This window comes from Pteropus vampyrus, unplaced genomic scaffold (assembly GCF_000151845.1).
Source record: "Pteropus vampyrus isolate Shadow unplaced genomic scaffold, Pvam_2.0 Scaffold588, whole genome shotgun sequence".
Classification (NCBI taxonomy): Eukaryota; Metazoa; Chordata; class Mammalia; order Chiroptera; family Pteropodidae; genus Pteropus; species Pteropus vampyrus.
The window spans coordinates 189941-197598 of record NW_011889369.1 but is presented as its reverse complement, the minus strand read 5'-3'; the positions used below and the strand labels follow the sequence as shown (position 1 = coordinate 197598).

General features: G+C 61.2%; 1 long non-coding RNA gene across 1 annotated transcript; it reads left to right on the top strand.

The window, feature by feature from the left end:
* Positions 1-5392: 5392 nt before the first annotated feature.
* LOC111733618 lies at positions 5393-7165 on the top strand. Its single transcript, XR_002778052.1, has 3 exons — positions 5393-5592; positions 5762-6514; positions 6665-7165. It is a non-coding gene; the product is annotated as an uncharacterized LOC111733618 (long non-coding RNA).
* The last annotated feature ends 493 nt before the right edge of the window (positions 7166-7658 follow it).

Sequence of the window (7658 nt, the reverse complement as noted above, 5' to 3'; positions counted from 1 at the left end):
CCCCCACTCCGCACTCCTTCCCTGCCCCTCCCGCACACCCTCCGGCCCTCATCTCACCCCCCACCCCAGTAAGCAGTACTGGCTGTGGTTCTTGACTCTCACTCCACCCCCCACCCCTGCCTCTCACCTGGACGGTTGCACCAGCCTCCAGGCCTCCAGCACCGGCTCATCTGCCCTGACTGCCTCCTGAGGCCGGTGGTTTTCCTAGAAAGTGCCCCTCACCTGGTTTGCCCGTGTCCTCCTCGTCAGGCACCTTCCCCCACCAGGCACAGGGCCTCACTCGACTCCCCCTCCTGGGGCTGAGGGGACATACACACTTGCCCCCCTCTGCTGGGGGTCTGTCTCTGCCTCCCAGTGCCCAGCAGGGCCTGGCACTGAGGGTCCCCGGTCTCTGCCTTCATGTTCACATGGCCTCCCCGTGTGCCAGTCTGTGCCCTCTTTCCATTTTCATAAGGACACCCGTCAGCATGGATCAGGATCCACCCTAGGAACCTCATCTTAACTCATTTCATCTGCAAAAAAAACCCCTATTTTCAGGTAAGGTCTCATCCTGAGGTGCTGGGGACCAGGACTTCAACACACCTTTCTTGGGCAGGACAGGATCCAGTCTGCAGCCAGTACTGGAGGAGGTGGGGAGGCCGGTGCTCTTCCGAGGACCAGAAGAAGGCCCTCGGACCCGCCCTGGGAACAAGGCTTACTGGCTGTGGGTCTGCAGACCCGCCCCCACCCCCCAACTATCTGGGGTCTTCGCAGACCGGAGCAGGCGCCAGGTGGAGCAGGAAATGCCACGGGGGGGGGGGGGCTCTGGTCCAGAACTTCTCGCTGGCCGCTGTCGGGATCCCTGTGAGCATCTTCAAACGCAGACCCAGGGCCCGGCCCAGCCCCACAGAGTCGGGCCCCAGTGGAACATGGCTCAGGGATCTGCATTTCCAAAGTCCCTCCGGGGAGTCTGCTGCAGGCAGGCGCTAATGGGGGGAGCTAGCATTCGGGGGACCTCCCATCTGCTGGCCCCACCCCGCTGGGCAGAGCTGATGGGAGGGGACCCCAGCTGCCTGTGGCAGGGTTGGGAGGAGGGCTGTCTCCCCGCCCTTCCTAGGTCAGCTCCTTCCACTACCCCGTGCCAGGGGCCATGGCCTAGTGACCCTCACTCAGCCTGCCCTGCCCAGCCACCCTGGGCACTCGAGCTGGGGAGGGCTGTGTGGAAGGGGCGGGGAGCCTTGGGAATGCAGCAGCCCCTAACCTCTGATCTCAGGCACCTCCATTCTGTTGATTGGCTGGAGCTCGCAGCCAGGACGTTCAGAGGGCAGGCATAGGAGGGGCTGGGGAGGGGCCGCGAGAGCCCTTGGAGGGGTGGGCGGAAGGGAACGAGGCCTCTGTGGTCTCCATCACCTCGCTCACCCTTTCCCTCTCCCTCACATGTTTCTGGGTGCCTCACCCCACCCAACTAGAGAGGCTGAGGGTGGTCCTTGAAGATCCCACCGAGGTCTCTGAGCAGAAGGCCTGGCCATCCCAGCAACCACCAGGCTGCAGCTGGAACGGGGGGCCATGCTGCCCCAGCTTCTCCCAATGCACCCACAGCCCCGGCCACCCTGTGCCCATTCCCACAGCGCCCCTCCCAGGCACCAGGCTCCCAACAGGACAGCCTCTCCCGCACGCCACACCTCGATCCGCTGCGGGCTGGCCCTGGGCTGCTGGGGGTGGGGGTCTGCATCGCTCCCCCAGGCCTCCAGGGAGCAGAGCTGGCTCACGAGTCCCCATCTGGGACAGGCAGCAGGAACAGACCCGGGGGCCCCTCCTGACCGGGAGTCGGGAGCCCGTGTCCAGGGGCTCCGCCAGCTCCTCTGCGCACCACCTGGGTGCGTGTCTCCCTCCCAGGGCCTCGGCTTCTCCTCTGTAAAGTGAGGGCGAGGGGACCAGGGACAGAGTGTCACTCACTCGCCCCCCACTCCCACCTTTGTGGGTCGTTTCACTCCACCTGCACTGGAGCCGCTGCACGAGAATCTGCACGAGACAGACCCCTCACCCTTCACGCCCCCTGCAGCCCCCCTCCACCCAGTGCCTGGAAGATGAGTGGCGGGGGGCAGGCCATGGTGACATCGGTGTCTCCTGTGACAGGGTATGTTCAAGAGACGCCAGTACTCGGAGGAAGCGGGCAGCAAGGAGACTGCCCCGAGGAAGGGCATTTGAGACGGGCCTTTGAAGGACGAGCTGGAGTTCTCTACGCTAAAACAGCAGTGGGGCGGAAGGCGGGACCCCGGGGGGCGGGGCTCCGGGAGGCGGGGCGGAGCGATCCAGGGCGAGCCCAGGTGCGCACAGGCTGAGCTCGGCCGCCCTCTGCAGGCCAGCACCCTGCCACCTTCCCACACTCCCTTTCTGGACTCGGGTCTAGAACCGAGGTCCCAGGGCCAAGGTGGGGCCAGAGTGAGGGCAAGAGGGGCGCCTAGGCCACTACCCTGAGAGTGAGCGCCTCCTCGCACTTTGTACCCTGCCTGAGACTCCTGCGGCCCCGCTCAGGTCCCGGCCCTGTGTCCTTGGGGAGTGTTTACCTAAACGCCTGTGTGTTCGTTTTCTTTGAAAAATGGGACAGCTGGCAACTCCCGGCCCCCGGTCTTAGGCCGCCACAGTGGGAGACCGTGACCTTGGCTGTCCTTTCCAGCGGGCGGTGGTGGGTCAGGAGGAACCTCCCCCGCGGTGAGAAGCAGTCATTTCTCACCGTCCTGGGCCTGGCAGAACCAACAATACAATGGGAACCACTTCTTCTGCATCAAGGTCGGTGGGTGCCGGCTCCGTCCTGTCTCTCTGCTGCAGGGGGATCCAGGAAGTGGGAGGCCCATCTATCTGTGGGACTGAAGGTTGGGAGAGGGACACTTTTGAAAGTCCCCACTTGAGGTTCAGGTGAGTGGAAAACCCCAAAGCTGGAGGCTGCTGGGGAAAGTGCCGAGTTATGCCTTAGGGACTCATTCCCAAAAAAGAAGCTTGGACAATCACTTCGGAAACCGCGTTTAGTTAAGTCGATGACATTGGGCAAATCTGTGGCGGAAACTCATTGGGGACTTAGGAGTGCCATCTAGGTCTCAGGTGAAGCACGTCATGTGTGCTTTGGGTCGTGTGGCTGAGGAACCACCCCTGGCATGAGCTGGACTGTGCGTCCCCAGAAGGCGTGTGGGAGCCCTAAGCTATGTCTCCTGGGGATGTGACCTTATTCAGAAGTAAGGTCTTCGCAGATGTGATGAAGATGAGGTCCTTAGGGTGGGCCCTGATCCAATGACAGTGTCCTTAGAAAAAGCAGGGAGTTTGAACAGAGAGACTGACCCCCACACAGGGATCGCCACATGAGGAGGGGGCCAAGGAACACCTGCCATCACCAGCAGCCGGGAAGACACATGGAAGGACCCTCTCCTAAGACCCACAGACACCGGCCTCCAGGACTGCGAGGCGAGCATTTCTGTTGTCATAAGCCACCCAATTTGTGGTCATTTTTTACAGCAGCCTAGGAAACTGATCCCATCTCCCATCAAACTCCCAACTCAGTTTTTCTAAAGGTTACATATCTACACCTAAGTCCTGAAGTGGCAGCCGGTGTCTGCAAGGTGGGGAGGGGTGGGTAGGCAATGCATAAGAATGAGCCTCTAGACAGCAAAGAAACACAAGAGGTCCCTAACTTAAAAGGTTCCACTCCTCAGGTGCCAGCAGCGCTCAGTTAAGTAAACAAGGCAGATTTCTGGGAGCAGAGGCCCTGGCCGTCACTGGGTCTCAGTGGACCTTGGCTAGCCAAAGCTTTCACTTGCAGTGGCTCGCAGGTCCCAGGCAGTGGGCTTAGAGGAGAAGCAGGAGGAAGTACCTGGAATGGCAGGTATGACGTGGGCAAGGTGACAGTGCGTGGTGGTGATGAACCCAGAAGCTGAAGCACCAGGGCCTCTCAGGGTGCACGCTGGGCCAGGTGGCTCAGCCACACCTGCAGACAGGGATGCCGAAGCCTAGAACAAGTGCACACGAAAGAGGATTTCCTGCTCTCTGCGTGGGGAGGGGAGCCCAAGCCTCGAGGGAGCTCAGCCCTTCCTTCCGCCACTGCGGGACAGGGCCACTCCGCAGGCTGCTCCCATGGGTGACTCAGGACACAGTGGGAAGATGGTGGGCTTGGGAGAAGATGGCTCTGGAGTCCGGCTCCCTACCTCCTTGCTGAAGGACCTGGGACAAGTCCCCTAGGAGCCCTGGTGTCCTGCCTGAGGGTCACTGCCCTGCACGGCGGGGGGTGATGTTAGGGAGCGTGTGTGGGGTGGCCGGCCCAGTGCAGGAGGGCCAAAGGCTCCGAAGGGCTGAGGCCCTGGGAGGGGGGAGGCAGGGCACGAGGGGGCATCCCACGGGGCCTTCCCCAAAGCAGCCCCTGGGTTTCTCTGGGACAAAGCTAATCCTGACCATCTGGAGCAGTGGGCACGGAAGGGCTGGCCCTCCCTGCTGGCCCTGCACTGCTGTCGCTCACCCTCGGCCATAGTTGGGACTGTCCCAAGGCTCAAGAACCAGCTCAGGAGGTGAGAGGGGGCCATTGTTCTCTGGCCTCCGGAGTGTGAGAGGACGTGTGTCACAAGGCCTGCCCCGTGCCAAGGCCTCCTGGCGGGGGGTGGGGGTGCATGACGCTGACCCACTGACCATGTCCCCCATCGCCTGTGGGGGAAGGGAAGGCCCCCAGAGGCGGCCCTCTGCCCCCAGGCCGTTGGCAGTGACGGAGCAGGGCGGATGGCGGGCCTCAGCTGTGCTGGTCAGGTAGTCGGCTTCCCACGAAGGCTCAGCGTGCGGTCACCCTTTCCCCGGGGGCCCCACAGTCCACCCCGCGACAGAGGACCACTTCTCTGGGGAGATTCCTGCAGGCTCTGTCTTCAAGGGGTCCCCAGTCTAGAGCGAAGCGTCACTGGGAAAACCAAGCCCCCACCTCCTGGCCCAGGAGCCCCCCCGGCATAGTGGGTACAGGTGTCCCCGGAGTCTGGGCAGAGGCGGGAGTCTGATTAGCCCCCCAGGGCCGCAGAGACAAAGTCCCACAGACGGAGCCGCCTAAAGCAACAGAAACGTGTCAGCTCGGAGTTCCGGAGGCCAGACGCCCCCAGTCTTTGGTGCCCCGCGAGCTGCGCGGGGTCTGGCCCCGCCTCTCCTCGGCTTGAGGGCAGCTATGTGCTCCTTGTGCTCACGTCTCTGTGTCCGATCCCCCTTGTCATGGAGGCACCCGTCACACTGGATTAGGCGCCACCTTGCCCCAGCATGAACTCTGCTAACCAATTACTTCTCAATCGCCTATTTCCACCCTGAGGCACTGGGACTAGGGCTCCCTGTATCTTCCTGGGGGGCTGGGGGCGGGGAAGGGGGCGCCGGTCAACCCGTAACGCCCAGCCTTCCTGTCCCACTGCTGGGGTCCACGTTCTCCCGAGTGCTTCCCGCTTTCTCACATTTACAGGTCTTCCTTATTTATGATTTTTTTTTTACTGTCTACTCCCACTAGTCTGTAAGCGACCGGGGTCGACTTCTGTCTGCCTTGTCTCCCGCTGTGTCCCGAGCGCCGTATGAATGCTGGCGCGGGGCTGGCCCCGGACGCTTAGCTGCCGAGTGAGTGGAGAAGCGGAAGGGAGGGGGCGTTCGTGGGAAGCGGCCACGAGCAGATCTTCACCTCCAGAGACGTCACGGAGATCACGCCACCATCCAAGACCCGAAGGATGGGGGGCGGGGGGTGGGGGCGTGTCACTGTCCACGCTCGCTCACGCGTTTGTCTGTGCAGGAGACGAGGCGCGTCGCTGGCGACACTGGGCCGTTGCAAGTTCACAGGCGTGACGACCCCCCGCCGCGGCTGTCCTTCCCGGAATGAGCCAGTACACGCGTCGTTCAGCTGTAGCTCGGGGACCTCCCTGCCGCGTCCCCCAAACCAAGGATGCTGGGAGCAGCGTGCTGTCCTTCGGCAGGACAGGATGTGGTCCTCGGCCAGCTCGCCGTGGGGGCACGTCAGCTCGACCGCTCTTGGCCACGGTTCAGTGCCCAGATCTTGATCGTCTCATGAGACTCCGGACAGCACACCGTTCCATTAAATGGGTGACGTCCCATTGACAGGCGGCAGAGCCAGGCCTTAGTGATACTCTAGACACTAAGATAATACACGTGCTTGCCAAAGGGATACATCCATGAAAATTTAGGAACTCGCCACAGCTGCGTGAAATTTGGGGGGTTCAGTGGTAAGAAAATGTCAAGACTTCCCTCAACAGTCAAAGACAAGTTGTTACACCTTGAGTACCTTAACGCTAGGAAGAAGACGTACATTTTGACGGGTGCATCAAATACTCAGCTGCCTTTAGCTTCAAGTAACAGGAGTTGGAAAGAACAGTAACTTTCTGCCGTCAACGGCATGCCTCCTGGCTCAGGATGGCTGCGAGAGCTCTCGCCATCATTTCCATGTTCTTGACAGGAACTGGGGGGCTGGGCCAGGGGTGGAAGGACAAACGGGATTTCCTGGAAGGCACCCAACAACTAACACCTACAGGTCATTGGCCGCTCGTGTACATGGGAAGGCGGGGGATGGTGCTGGAGCAGGGAAGGAGGAGGAGGAGGAGGAGGAAGAGGAAACGGATATGGACGCAGGGCAGGTAACCCTTAATCCTGGCCTGCGCTCGACTGTGCCCTTCTCACCTAGGTAGCAAGAGCCCCAGAGCAGACCCGCGCTGAGCACGGGCCCCGCCGAGGAGGCCTAGCTGGGCCACACCATGAGCAGCTCTCACTTGGCAGTGCTGCTCGACGAGACGCCGGTGGAGGCTGTGGCAAGCGCCGACAGAACAGGGTGGGAGGCCCCCGGGCTGGGAGCAAAGCCATATCCTCTTAGGAAATACATCGTGATTTGGAGGTGCGAGTTTTGGCTTGCCCCTGGGCTCCGCCTCAGACCGTACATGAGGCCATGAGTATATCACAGGCCCGTGTGATCCGAAGTGCCCATTGGTGACATGAAACAATAATGCGGGGTCTGCCCAGAAGTACACTGTCATCGGGGGGACGGGGGTTGACCTTGAGCACGGGTAAGTTGCATGAGCAAGTGGGCCACACCCCTGGCATGCCCTGCTTCCCCACCTCAGCCTACACCTGTGACCTCATGAAGTTTCTGGCGACACGTCTGGCAACATTATTCTCGTTATACTAATAAAGAAACTGAGTCACGGAGACACTGAACAAGTTGTCCAAGTTGCCCAGCCAATAAAGTGGAAGAGCTGGGACCGGAGGGAACACGGGATTGCTGTGGGGGCGGGAAGGAGGAGGGGCGGGACCTGGGCAACTGCCTGACGCGCCTCCTAGGACTAGCGCATCCTGGTAACAGTCCATGGGCGATCATAGCAGCCAGATGCGGCAGGTCGGCAAGGGGCACATTCCTCGGGCCGGTGGGTTAGGTCACTGTACTAGGGAGAGGTGCAACCTGCAGAGACCTGGTTGAAGGCAAAGTGGGCACGGACTGGGGAGAAGGAAGTCGGGTCGCTGCGATAAGGACCTGAGCATGTATCCACATGTCCTTCCTCCCCGAGGCATTATCTATGAAATCTCCCCGAGGCATTATCTATGAAATCTCTTCGCTGTCTCTCCTCGCTGCTTTATCAGGTGGTGGTTGGTGGTAAGTCTGAACTTCCGCCCATGAGCTTCACAAT